The 14,601-nt window shown below is 38.3% G+C and overlaps 1 protein-coding gene and 1 pseudogene across 1 annotated transcript in view; one reads left to right on the forward strand and one right to left on the reverse strand.

Annotated features, from left to right (window-relative positions):
- The window catches only part of CNBD1 (cyclic nucleotide binding domain containing 1), a 395,245-nt gene that overhangs the window by 226,256 nt on the left and 154,388 nt on the right, over positions 1 to 14,601 (forward strand).
- Positions 11,068 to 11,882, reverse strand: LOC105748307 (ornithine decarboxylase-like; annotated as a pseudogene).

Genomic DNA, 14,601 nt, shown 5'->3' on the forward strand with positions numbered 1-14,601 from the left:
TTTGTAGAGAAAGACTGCGACATGACATGGAAGAAGTAGGGACTGATTTGTAAGTCATGTCCCAGCATGCAGGTGACAAATTATGGACAGAAGCATTGTGAATAAGAAAAAAAGAAAAGTAAAAGTAAAATATGCACCTATCACGTTACCTAAAAACAGACAGTGTAGTGGGACATTGATGAAATAAATGTCATAAAATTTCAGACTATTGTCTGGAGCCTAGGTGAGAAGCATAACTAATAGTTCATTCACTTAATGACTAGTTGTTGCTCACCTACAATGTATCAGATACTGTGCTAGGCAATGGAGACAGATTAGTGAGCAAGATAGACATGGTCCCTGCATTTACATAGAATATACAATTAAATAAGCAATTGCTGGGCTTCCCTTGTGGCGCAGTGGTTGAGAGTCCGCCTGCCGATGCAAGGGACACGGGTTCGTGCCCCGATCCAGGAAGATCCCACATGCCGCAGAGTGGCTGGGCACGTGAGCCATGGCCGCTGAGCCTGTGCGTCTGGAGCCTGTGCTCCGCAACGGGAGAGACCACAACAGTGACAGGCCCGAGTATCGCAAAAAATAAATAAATAAATAAAATAATAAGCAATTGCAATAACATATGTTGGAGATAGATAAACTGTACTTTGAGACCTGTGCAAAAACATTTTATCTCATTTTGGGAGATCTTAGAAGGACTAAAATGCATGAAAAATAAATAAGTTGTTCAGTGGACAGAAGCTTTAGGGGGTTCCAGAAAGAGAGAACAGTATATGGGAAAGCCAGAGAGAAAAGAAACAGGGCTGAGCGGAATTAAGTTCAGGGTGACTGGAATTCAGCACTGGGCAGGGGGTTGAGACAAGGGTTGGGAGCCAAGCAGGTAGCAGGCACAGAGCATCATGTTAAATTAGAACTGACACCCAAGTCCAAGTGCATTCTTCTTTCTACAATGATTTATCAAATGCCTAACATTTTAAGATACAAAGATAAAATATTTTCTACACTCCAGTATCTTCAATTTGGTAAGATGGAAAATCAAATGAAGCCAACAGTAATACAAAGTGAAAATTCATATGATTGTAAGAGCCTGAAGCTCTAAAGAAATACAGAAGTAGGAAAATAAGGAGGAAAGTCTAAGGACTGAAAAAGGTTAAACAGGTGATTCTTGGATCTAGTCTTAAAGAGCTGTGGGGAGTTGATTAAGGAGTGGAAGCAGTGGGGACATCATGTCCAGTGGTTTAGAGACATGAGAGAACAAGATATATTCAAAACTGTGAGTGAAATGTTTTTACTACAGTAGCATTTTCCAAAGTATGCCTCAGAAAACATCCTGTAAGATGATCTGGTAACACATGTATTGTCTATCCCCTTCCTGGAAAGTCACAATACCCATTAGCATATTAAAGGATCTGAAAGTACTTACAGTGAAGAAAGCTCTTTATTTGATCCAGCACTTTGCAAAATTTCTAGATCACAGAATTTCTTCTATTACCATCCTTCTTTTTTATAACCTTTTTTTTTTTTGTGGTACGTGGGCCTCTCACTGTTGTGGCCTCTCCCGTTGTGGAGCACAGGCTCCAGACACGCAGGCTCAGTGGCCATGGCTCACAGGCCCAGCCGCTCCACGGCATGTGGGAACTTCCCAGACTGGGGCACAAACCCATGTCCCCTGCATTGGCAGGCAGACTGTCAACCACTGTGCCACCAGGGAAGCCCTGGTTTATAACCTTTTAACAATTTATGAAACACACTTTGAAACTGATAGCAGAACCTACATTGAGTGGCAGGGAGTGTCAGAGGATGAGGCTATAGGAGTAGCTGCTACAGGTCAGATCACAAAGGCCTTGGTCTGCCAGACTCCTTGTTAGGGAAGAGCATACCTGATTTTTCTTCCAAGTGACAGGAGCTCCACCGGGTGACATACCCAGCCTTACTAACTCACTCTACTCTAAGGAGGTTGTGTGGAACCACCTCTTTGAGAGGTAAATTTAGAAATATTTAAATGGAAGTATTGGCATATCTTCACCATTCCTCCTCTTTTTAAACTTAATTTTTTTTCACTGTCATAAGATTTTTCACTGTGGTAAAGATCTATTTTCTTTACAATTTTTAAGTGCAAAACACAGGATTGTCAACTATAGAATCAATGCTATACAGCAGATATCTAACAGCTAATTATCTTGCATAACTGAAATTTTATACCTATTGAAAACCAGCTCCCCATTTCCCCCTCCCCTCGGCCCCGAGAAACCACCATTCTACTCTCTGTTTTTATGTGTTTGACTATTTTAGATACCTCATATAAGTGGTATCATGCAGTATGTCTTTCAATGAGTGGTTTATTTCACTTAGCATAATGTCCTTGAGATTAATCCATACTGCTAAATATGGCAGTATTTTCTTCCTTTTTTCAGGGCTAATATATATACTACATATTTTCATTTGATATGTATACTACATTTTCTTTATTCATTCACCCATTGATGGATAATAGGTTGCTTCCACATCTTGGCTACTGTGAGTAATGTTGGGAACATGGGAATGCAGATATCTCTTTGAGACAGTTATTTCATTTGTTTTGGATAAATACCCATAATTAGGGTTGTTGGATCATATGGTATTACTATTTTTAATCTTTTGGGGAAACTCCATACTGTTTTCCATAGTGACTGCACCATTTACATTTCCACCAACAGTGCACAATTTCTCTACATCCTCATCAACACTTGTCATTTCTTTTGTTGTTGTTTTGTTTTGTTTTGTTGGTAACAGCCATCCTAACAAGTGTGAGGTGATATCTCATTGTGATTTTGATTTACATTTCTCTGATAATTAGTCATGTTGAGTATCTTTTCATGTGACTGTTGACCATTTGTATATCTTCTTTGAGAAATGTCTATTCAAGTCCTCTGCCCATTTTTAAAAATTGTGTCATTTATTTGTTTTACTATTAAGTTGGAGGAGCTCCTCATGTGTTTTGGACATTAACCTTTTCTCAGATATACAGTTTGCAAATATTTTCTTAAATTCCATAGGTTGCCTTTTTATTGTGTTCACCATTCCTTGCTTTGTAGAAGCTTTTTGATTTGATGCAGTCCCACTAATCTATCTTTTTGTTACCTATGCTTTTGGTGTCATATCCAAGAAGTCATTGCCAAGACTAATATCTGGCGTAAAGACAGACATATAGACCAATGCAACAGAATAGACAGCCCCAAAATAAACTCAGGTGTACATCACCAGTCAACAAGGGAACCAAGAATACTCAAAGGATAGTCTCTTCAACATATAGTGTTGGGAAAACTGGATATCCACATCCAAAAGAAGGCAATTGTATATTTATATTAAATCATACACAAAAATCAACTCAAAATGGATTAAAGACTTAAACATAAGACCTGAAACTGTAAAACTCCTAGGGTAAACCATTCTTCCTCTTGAAGTGTACTGCCAGAAGGGAGCACCTTCTCCAGGGTGGGAAGACTTGCTCTAGTTTAGCTCTGCCTCGGGCTGGGAGGGTAAGTTTTCTGATTATAGGATTCAAGGTTAAGAGACACACTTGACTGAAAGTATAAACTATATATTCATAGTAGCTTCATCAGTAATAAAAGAGGTTTTAGTTACCTATTTCTCATTCTTTTATTTCTTATTACCTTTCCAATTTGGAAGGTAAGAAGGTGATATTTATTGTCTTCCAAGAGATCCAGACATGAAAGAATTTGGTCTCTATTCTGCAGGTAATTGGGAGTCACTGAAGTATTTTGCCAGTGAGTAACATGGTCAGATTTACATTTGGCAGCTTTAGTGGCAGTGTAGAAGATATGCTGAAGGGGGCACACATGGAAGCTGAAAAACCAATTAAAAAGAATGGCAAGAATCCAGGCAAGAAATGATCAGATCTTGAACTACACCAATGGCAGTGGTAATATGGATAAGGAGATATAGACATGGAATATATTTAGAAAGTTCAATCAATAGAACTAGGAAACATTAGGTGTGTGATGTAAAAGAGAGAAAATCTAGGACAACTCACAGATTTTTGAATGGAGGTGAATTATGTTTGGTTTGATGAAAATGTAAAACTCTATTTCCAGCACACTGAGCTGGAAATAGAGCTTTAGAAACATCCAAGTAGAGATGTACAGTTGTTACATATTTTTCTGAAGTTCAGAGACATTTATAGTCTAGAAATACACACGTGGAAGCTGTTCATATTTAGTGGTATTTGAAGTCATATTGTCAATCACTCTTAAGGAGATTGTGTGGGTAACAGTCCTACTCAGTATTAATACTTAACACTTATTATGTGCCCAGTGTGTACCAGCACTATGTTAAATACTTTGCACACATGGTCTCATTTAATCCTCATGATAGCTCTTTAAGGTGAATAATATTACCATTATTTTACAAATGAAACTGAAGAGTTTCCACTTGTTTTGCAACTAATAATTTGTTTGCTTCATAATTATTCCCATGATAGTTTAAATGTAGCTGATAAAATACACTTGAAATCAGACACATAGATATGTCTTTGTGGTTTGCTATTGAAATTATTTTTTGCAGGCGTATATATTCAAAGAATGTTGCTGTGTAATGCCTTTTGACAAATTTAATTTTAATCGGGGTTGGGTTTTTTCAGTCTGTTATGGGAATAAAGAATAGAAAATCATGGTGCTGTCATTCTCTTTTTGTTTCTCTATTAAAGATAAAATTCAGAAGCATACTGCTATAGCAATTATGAGTCAGAAACGCAGTTCCCTGCTAGAATTCTTGTCAGGAAGTAAGCAAAAAGCAGAAGAATATACTTATTTTCTACATGCATTTGGGGGAAGGAAGTGGTTAGTTTCTGCTGTACAATGAAGTGGTCCAAGATCTAGAATTTGATAAAAATCACTTACTTTGAAGTCTAAGGTACAGAGCTAAATGAGTTTGTGACTCCTTGCATAGGGGGAGTTATTTGGATAGTAAAGCTTAGAGAAAGCCTCTGTATCCATGAGCTTTAATGGCAGATGTATCAGCAGATGAACACTATCTTAAAAAACAATCCACTCCAAAAAGCAAGTTAATGTTGCAGAGTTATCAGCAATTGTTATGCACCATTTGATTTCTGAACTTTAAAGTTGATTAACAATAGTATTTCTTTTCTAATCAGCTTTTTTATTATTGGTTTGTCTGGCTGACTTTGAATAATTTATGCAAAAAGAATTCTTTTCTGTGTACATATATATACATTCCAAAAAATCTGAAAAAAGAAAAATAAATATGGAGCTTACCTAGTGGGAAACAACATGGAAGAAAAACCTTAACACGTTGGTGACTTGATGTCAGCTGTAATTGCAGAGTGCAGGCCAAAAGTAACAGTGATAAGGTGACCATCTTGGCCAAAGTTAAGAGCTATATTGGTACCCCACATTATGGCTGCACTGTTACCTGGAATCTTTGATAACTGACTACATATAGAGATACAGTTGATTTCTTTTGCATTCTGCAGCATGCAGTAGACAGTGCTTTGGCTGACATAAAATATATATATATATAGATGTTCTTCTCTTGTCCTTCCCTGTCTCCTTTTTGAAGTGCCTATACACAGTGAGCTTTGCCTGGAGGCTTGAATGGACTCCCAGGGCCAGTATTCCTCTTAAACAACCTCAGGCAGGTCAGAGGGATTTCAACACCCTGAGGGTTTGGCTGTAATTTTGGAGTCTGTACAACTGATATATTTTCATTCCTAGCACATTTGTCTATTTTTCCTTTTACTGTGCAGTCTATTTGATTTTTGATATCCAAAAAAAAAAAAGAAAAAAGAAAAAAAGTAGTTTGACTTGGGTAAATAGCTGTGATTTCTCTATTTAATACATCTCATAAAGTTGGAGTAAACTGAAGCTGAACATACACTCTTCTTGTCAATAGCATGGGCTTTTGAATCAGGCAGATGAATTCAGGCTTCACTAATTATTGCATAATATGATTATAAGCAAGTTACTAAACGTCTGATACTTTTTTGTTTTTTAAATTCTGAAACTGGGTTAATTCTGTGTAATAGGTTTTTTTTTTAACTTTTCTTTAATGGAGGATAATTGCTTTACAATGTTGTGTTAGTTTCTGCTGTACAATGAAGTGAGTCAGCTATATGTATACATATACTCCCCTCCTCTTGGACCTCCCTCCCACCCCCTTACCTCACCCATCTAGACTGTCACAGAACACTGAGGTAAGCTTCCTGTGCTTTATAGCATGTTCTCACTAGCTATCTATTTTACGTATGGTAGTGTATATATATCATTCTTAATCTCCCAGTTTGTCCAACCCTCTCCTCCCCCACCGTGTCCACATGTCCGTTCTCTACTTCTGTGTCTCTATTCCTGCCTTGCAAATAGGTTCATCTGTACCATTTTTCTAGATTCCACATATATGTGTTAATACACAATATTTGTTTTTCCTCTTTCTGGCTTACTTCACTCTGTATGACAGACTCTAGGTCTAACCACACCTCTACAAATGACCCAATTTTGTTCCTTTTTATGGCTGAGTAATATTCCATTGTATATAGGTACCACATCTTCTTTATCTGTTCATCTGTCAATGGACATTTAGGTTGTTTCCATGTCCTGGCTATTGTAAATTGTGCTGCAATGAATATTGGGGTACATGTGTCCTTTGAATTATGGTTTTCTCAGAGTATATGCCTAGTAGTTGGATTGCTGGGTCATGTGGTAGTTCTATTTTTAGTTTTTTAAGGAACCTCCATATTGTTCTCCATAGTGGCTGTATCAATTTACATTCTCCCCAACAGTGCAAGAGGGTTCCCTTAACTCCACACCCTCTCCAGCATTTACTGTTTGTAGATTTTTTTTTTTTAACATCTTTATTAGGGTATAATTGCTTTACAATGGTGTGTTAGTTTCTGTTCTATAACAAAGTGAATCAGTTATACATATACATATGTTCCCTTATCTCTTCCCTCTTGCGTCTCCCTCCCTCCCACCCTCCCTATCCCACCCCTCCAGGCTGTCACAAAGCACCAAGCCAATATCCCTGTGCCATGCAGCTGCTTCCAACTAGCTATCTACCTTACTACGTTTGTTAGTGTGTATATGTCCATGACTCTCTCTTGCCCTGTCACAGCTCACCCTTCCCCCTCCCCATAACCTCAGGTCCGTTCTCTAGGAGGTCTGCGTCTTTGTTCCTGCCTTACCCCTAGGTTCTTCATGACATTTTTTTTTTCTTAAATTCCATATATATGTGTTAGCATACGGTATTTGTCTTTTTCTTTCTGACTTACTTCACTCTGTATGACAGACTCTAGGTCTATCCACCTCATTACAAATAGCTCAATTTCGTTTCTTTTTACTGCTGAGTAATATTCCATTGTATATATGTGCCACATCTTCTTTATCCATTCATCCGATGATGAGCACTTAGGTTGTTTCCATCTCCGGGCTATTGTAAATAGAGCTGCAATGAACATTTTGGTACATGACTCTTTTTGAATTTCGGTTTTCTCAGGGTATATGCCCAGTAGTGGGATTGCTGGGTCATATGGTAGTTCTATTTGTAGCTTTTTAAGGAACCTCCATACTGTTCTCCATAGTGGCTGAACCAATTCACATTCCCACCAGCAGTGCAAGAGTGTTCCCTTTTCTCCACACCCTCTCCAGCATTTATTGTTTCTAGATTTTTTGATGATGGCCATTCTGACTGGTGTGAGATGATATCTCATTGTAGTTTTGATTTGCATTTCTCTAATAATCAGTAATGTTGAGCATCCTTTCTTGTGCCTCCTTGGAGAGACGTCTATTTAGGTCTTCTGCCCATTTTTTGATTGGGTTGTTTTATTTATATTGGACTCCATGAGCTGTTTGTATATTTTGTAGATTAATCCTTTGTCTGTTGCTTCACTGACAAATATTTTCTCCCATTCTGAGTGTTGTCTTTTCATCTTGTTTATGGTTTCCTTTGCTGTGCAAAAGATTTTAAGTTTAATTAGGTCCCATTTATTTTTGTTTTTATTTTCATTACTAAATGTAATGAGTTATTGTGTGCAAAGTGCTTAGGACAAAGTCTGATCCTCAAAAGATAAACAGAGTGTGCCTAGAGTATTATCCATTTGGCCTTAGGTTTGATCTCTCTTGAGTCAAACTGCCTGGCATAAAATATAGACTCCACACTTTAGCAGCTTTGACCTTGGATAAGTTACATAACATCTCTCTGGCTCAATTTCCTCTTTTCCAAAGAGGGGTTCATAATAGGATCTCGTCTTTAGGTTCATGAGAAGATTAAATGAGTAAAACTCTTAGAATGGCTCTAGACACATGTGGAACCCTCAATAAATGTTTTTGGTAAAATGGATTATATTATATATCAAAATTACCATCACTGTGTGGTGCTGTCAAAGATATCATGGGAAACTGTAATGAGAGCTTGATTTTTATCCAATGAAGTTTATGCTTAATAGCAAGTTATGTTAATTATCAAGAGAAATTGGAGAGTTGGGGGTCTGTCCAAAGACAGAGCTGTCTGCAGTCATACAGCAAAATAATGAATACTTTGGTACTGTATTTAAATACTTTTTACTCTGAGTCTAGTGCTTAGTCTAATCAGTTCATAGTACTACATGAAGATTGTCAGCATAATATCAATCCAAGGGTTTACATTAAACACACTTTCTGGAGTTAAAGAGAGTGAACAGAACTAAAGCAGAAGCATTCCTTAGCAAACACTTTTCATTGTTATGCAAGTTACATTATGCAGAAAATAACATATCTCATTTTTCACACAGATTAATAGACTGCCAGTTATCATTTGGCAGGATCAAACTATAAATCTCTTACACAATTTGAGGAGGCTTATGGCATCCATTACTTATTTCAATTATTTAAAAAGCTTCTAGTAATCTTTTTTCCTTTGTAGTTAACGAGCTGCCAAACTCTAACTTTTACAGTAGAAACTGAGTGTATCATTTTACTTGTATTTCAATAGATGTTTATTTGCATTAGATTATGAAAGGTTAGTGCTGAATTCCAAATAAGTATAGAATCAGGTTTTATCCGTACTTGCCAAAATCCTTTCCAGTGCATGATCTTTCAAACTATATCTTATAAGCACAAGTGGCCTTTGTTGATTTAAATGAAGCAGAAGAATATTTTTTAGTTTAGTCCCAAAGCTGTACATTAAAAAAAAAAACCCTCATAAAAGTTCTATAAATTTTCATGGGAAATAAAAAAATGTACTGATTCAGAAATTATTCTTCTAGTCTCTACAGGAAGTGAAATTAAAGCAGTCTTAGTTGATGAAACTCAGCGTGGTACAGAGGGTGGCAGGGCTCTTGGCTGTGGCTCTTCTGTCCTTGTGGCTTTGTGAGGCAGGAGTAAGATGGTAGTTGAAGGACTTCTCACTTCTGTGTCTGCCTTCTTCTTGGGTATGTGACAAATTTCTGTCATGCCTTTTGAGGTTGTGATGCTGGGTGACTATCTTTTTCATCTGCCATAGTGTGGAAGTTGTTCTCCTGGAAACAGTTTCTAATGACATCTGAAGAGTACCTCTGCAAGTAACCCAAGGCAGGTTGGTTCATTTCTTCAAAGCATCATGGCTGTGCCAAGGCCACTGGTTCCTAGTTCTGTATTTTTGCTTCCCAAATTACTTATGCACTTACTTCTGGCTATTGGAGCCTCCTATGATCAAGGCACTGCACTAGGATACTCTTATTCCAACTAATGACATAATAGTACTTATAAATAAAAGTGAGTGCCTATATTTTTAATAGGTCAGAAAAAAAACCCATATATACACCCAACACAAACAACAACAAGGGAACTCTTCTCCATGCTTTGGCTTCAAGAGAATAGTGTGCTAAGTGAAATAAGTCAGGCAGAGAAAGACAAATACCATCTGATCTATCTTATACGTGGCATAAAAAGATAACAAAACAAAATAAAAATCCAAGCTCATAGATAAAGACCACAGATTGGTGGTTGCTGGAGGCAAGAGGTGGGGGTGGTATAAATGAGTGAAGGGGATCAAAAGTTTAAAAAAAAGAAAAATCAACATTGATTCACAAGTACATTCACAATTAAAAATGCATGGGCTAATAAGTACATTATAAAAAAGGTTAACCTAACTAGTAATAAAAAAGAGAAATTAAAAAAATGAGATACTGGAGTGTCTGGATCAAGATGGTGGAGTAGGAAGATCCTGAGCTCACGTCATCCCAAGGACACATGGAAACTACAACTACATATAGAACAACTATATGTCTCTGAGAACAACCTGAAGACTAGCAGGACAGATTTCCTACAGTTAAGGACCTGCAGAGGTCTCCCGAAGATCAAGGAGTCTAGCCCCATGCTGGGCTCCCTACCAGGCGAGACTTGCACTGGAAGATGAGCTCCCATACTTCTGCATTTGAAAAATATGGGGCTTATATTTAGGAGAGCCTGAGGGTTGTGGGAAGCCAAGACTCTACTCTTGAAGGGCTCATACACAAACTTACTTGCTCCAAGTCCCAGCACAGAGGCAACGGCTTGAAAAAACATCCAGGTCATATAAGAAGGAGATTCATTTGCTAAATTTAGGGAGTGTACCAGAAGGGCAGGGATCTGGTGGGACTTTCTCCATGGACAAAAATGCTGGCAGCTCCATTTTTTTGAAGCAGTCCTTCTGCCTAGCTGGCCTGGTGCTGGTGGGTACCATTTCTCTCACTCTTCATCAGCCTAACACTATGTACTCAGTCCTGGCATTCCCCTGAGGACTCCCCCATCCAAACAATCCACCCTGGCCAGCCCCTCCTAAGTGACTCCCCCTCCCCCCTACCCGGCAGGCCACCCTGGTCAGGACTAGTGCCCCTTCAAAGTGGCTCTTGCTCCAGGGAGCCAGCCTTGCTCCACCTGGTGGGCAGCCTCTGCCAGCACTGGTCTCCCTCCAAAGTAGCTCCCACCCTGGCCAGCCCCCCACACCAGCGTTCCTGTGACAGATGTCATCAGGTCTTGCAGCCAGTCATTCAGGGGCCAGCCCTGCATTATCAATACAGCTGCAGCAGTTACAGCCAGGCCTCGTAGACAGCTGGCTGGGGGCTAGTCACTCCCACCAGCATAATAGCAGTAGTTGAGGCTGGGCTTTGTAGCCAACCCCACCCACCAGCATGCCTGAAGGAATCAGCTCAAACACAACATCCTCAGATCCGAGAAAGCCACCACCAACATCAAGCAAATACATGTGGAAATAAACCTCAGCTACCATGTCAAAGACATAGCAGACATCAGAGACGGCCTGCATGAAAGTCTCAGGATCGGTACAGACATTTTCCATGTGGAAGCTGACACCAATGACGTCAATATTTAGCTCTTTTGCCCATTCCAAAAGGAGCCTGCTAGTTTTGACTCTGGTGCCAAATTTCACACTGAGGTGACAGACTGCTTTGGAATCATCAGTGGCAACACACAAAACCAACTTTGCCTTTGGATGTGCCCTGGCAAATTTCATCAACTCAACTTCACTATCAAAAGTCATCATCTGGATTCCATTATTGGCAACATACTTAATCTGAGACACTTGTTTACAAGAATTCGCATGTCTCTGTAGGCACCCTGAGACTCTGCACCAATTGTATTTCGGTCGTGCAGGCACAGTCAAATCCTGTTCTGATGGAAGCTAAGGTCTTCACTGTGGTTCTGCTATCACTGCATTTGACTGCATAAAAGGGGATGACCAGAGGAAGAGCTTTTAACCATCTCAGTTATTTCTTTAGAATGTCTCCCAGGCCTACAACATAGAAGGCAGCCTTATCATCAGAACAAGAAATTTCATTAATTTGTTTTGGTCCAGAATGTCCTTGCAGTAAAGGCTTTATTCAGGAAATGGCAGTCAAACTGTTCATTACCAAAGTTGTTCATAGTTTCTTGATGTCTTTCTGAAACACAACAAAACAAAAAATTAAGACATGGATATTAAAGAAATTGTTGCCAGCTTTTTACCAAAAGCAGTTCTCCAGGAATTTCAAGTCCCACTGAAAATGCATGTGCCCTCAGTACAGCAGTGGAAGTGTTCTGATAAACACAGAATTTGCTGTCCACCTTAGAATGCATGGGTACTACAGGCTGGCCCCATGGAGATGTCACTTTCCAGTATGCAGGACAACAGGCTGCCCCACTGCTGTCTCCATTGCCCCATCAGCTACCCATCCAGCCACTGGCCGCTTTGCTCCCTCCCATAGAGGATTGCCGGCCCAAGGTGGTGCTGGAGTGCTGGCAAAGGGGTCGTGGTGGTGGAGGCTGAGGGGATTGACCTTAAAGGGACTTCTTTAAATGGAAAAAAAAAGGCCATAACTGGAAACAAGAAACTTATGAAAGAAAAAAAATCTCACGATAAAAGAAAATATACAGTAAAGGTAGTGGATCAAACATCTATAAAATTAGCATGAAGGTTAAAAGACAAACACAGTAAAATCATTTATCCCTAAAATAGTTGAGTCACACAAAATAAAAAGATGTAAAATATGACATCAAAAGCATTAAATGATGGAGGGGCAGTAGAAATGTGCTGCTTTGAGAATGCACTCAAATTTAAGTCACTATCAACTTAAAATAGATTGCTTATGTATGACCTTCATGGTAACCACAAAACAAAACAAAAAATATAACAGATATACAAAAAATAAAGAAAAAGAAATATAGACATAACACTAAAGAAAATCATCAAATCACAAGGGAAGATAAAAAGAGAAGCAGAAAGGAACAGAGAAGAGCTACAAAAACAATCAGAACACAAGTAACAAAATGTAAATAATTACATACCTATCAACATTTACTTTATTTTTTTAACTTTTTATTATTTTTGCAGTTGTCTCCTCCTTTTATTTATTCTTATTTTTTTTAACATCTTTATTGGGGTATAATTGCTTTACAATGGTCTTTACAATGGTTATTTTCTGCTTTATAACAAAGCAAATCAGCTATACATATACATATACTTTATACATTTACTTTAAATGTAAATGGACTAAATGCTCCAATCAAAAGACAGGGTGGGGCTTCCCTGGTGGCACAGTGGTTGAGAGCCTGCCTGCCAATGCAGGGGACACGGGTTTGTGCCCCGGTCCGGGAAGATCCCACACGCCGTGGAGCGGCTAGGCCCGTGAGCCATGGCCGCTGAGCCTGTGCGTCCAGAGTCTGTGCTCTGCAACGGGAGAGGTCACAACAGTGAAAGGCCCGCATACTGCCAAAAAAGAAACAAACAAACAAACAAACAAACAAACAAAAAGACAGGGTGGATGAATGGATAAAAAAATAAGATAATTAACTTTTGTCATTTTGAAGTATTTCTATATTTCAAGTTATTTTTATGCAAATAGTATTATAAAAAATCATTTCCAAATGCTACTTATAAGAACAAACTCTTTTGTGTTTTAATTTTATACAAAATTTTTATATTTTTCTGAAATATGGTATTAAAATATGTAAATATATTGTTTATCATAGGTATAAACAACAGAAGGAAGGAAAAAGTACAAAGAGCTTTCTATAATACATTTTTCTTCAGCTCTAGCTTGTAATACTAACTTTATCATAAAACAATGCCCTTAGCACCATCTAACAAATCACCAAATCCTGTCTGACTTTTCTTTGTAGTATTGTTTATTATTTATGCACATTCACCTAATTTCTTTGCTATCATGTATGATGAAATTATTATAAATGAATTTATGTCCACACTTTTATTTCCTAAATATAACTTTCTACAGGTAAAATTTCCAAGTAAAATGTTATGAACTTGTGAAACAAAATTAGTTTTAGCCATTGGGAGATTACAAAAACAAATAAACCATGACCTTTCTCTGAACTCTACATTCATGTATTGAGCCATCTTTTTGGCTTCTTCTACTTACCATACCCAAACTAGAACTCTCAGTTTCCTTTGCCCACCTGCCTCATTCCCAATGACTCTAAAACTGTTTCTTTTCCATTTCCTTCTCTCTCCATAAATCAGACGAGGATTCATTGGAGTGACAAACGTAGACATTATACTTAATACTTTGTATCCCTTTTACACCTGAATATCAGTAAGTTTTTCAGGGTTAACTCCAAAATATATCTTGGTTTTGTCTGCTTCATTCCCTTCACACTGACATCAATCTCTGAGCAAGTCACCATAGCTTCCCACTTGGGTACTGTGATAGCCTCCTTTGTAGGTTCTCAGTGTCCACTACTTCTGCCTTCCAGTCGGGTACTTACATAGCTGCTGGAATACTCTTTTCAAAACACAGACTGAAGTTCATTGGTTCTCCAGTTAAATCTGCTTACTGATTTACCATTGCTCTTCTAATAACATCTAAACTCAAAAAAAAAAACTAAACTCCTTAACAAGTCCACAGGTACCTTGGGAGATCTGGCCCTGCCCATTCCTCCCAACGTCCAGCCTTTTCATTGTTCTCTGGTTATCCAAATCTTTGGTCAGCTTCTCTTTTCTCCCTCAGGATTTCTGATCTTTGCACATGTGCTTATTTCTATTTGGACAGTTATTTCCCAACTATTCTTGTCACAAAAATATATGGCTTGATCCTCCTCATACTTCTGTTTACCATTAAATATTCTTCTCTGAGAGAAGCTTCCCATG

This window comes from Orcinus orca, chromosome 17, assembly GCF_937001465.1.
Source record: "Orcinus orca chromosome 17, mOrcOrc1.1, whole genome shotgun sequence".
Taxonomy (NCBI): domain Eukaryota; kingdom Metazoa; phylum Chordata; class Mammalia; order Artiodactyla; family Delphinidae; genus Orcinus; species Orcinus orca.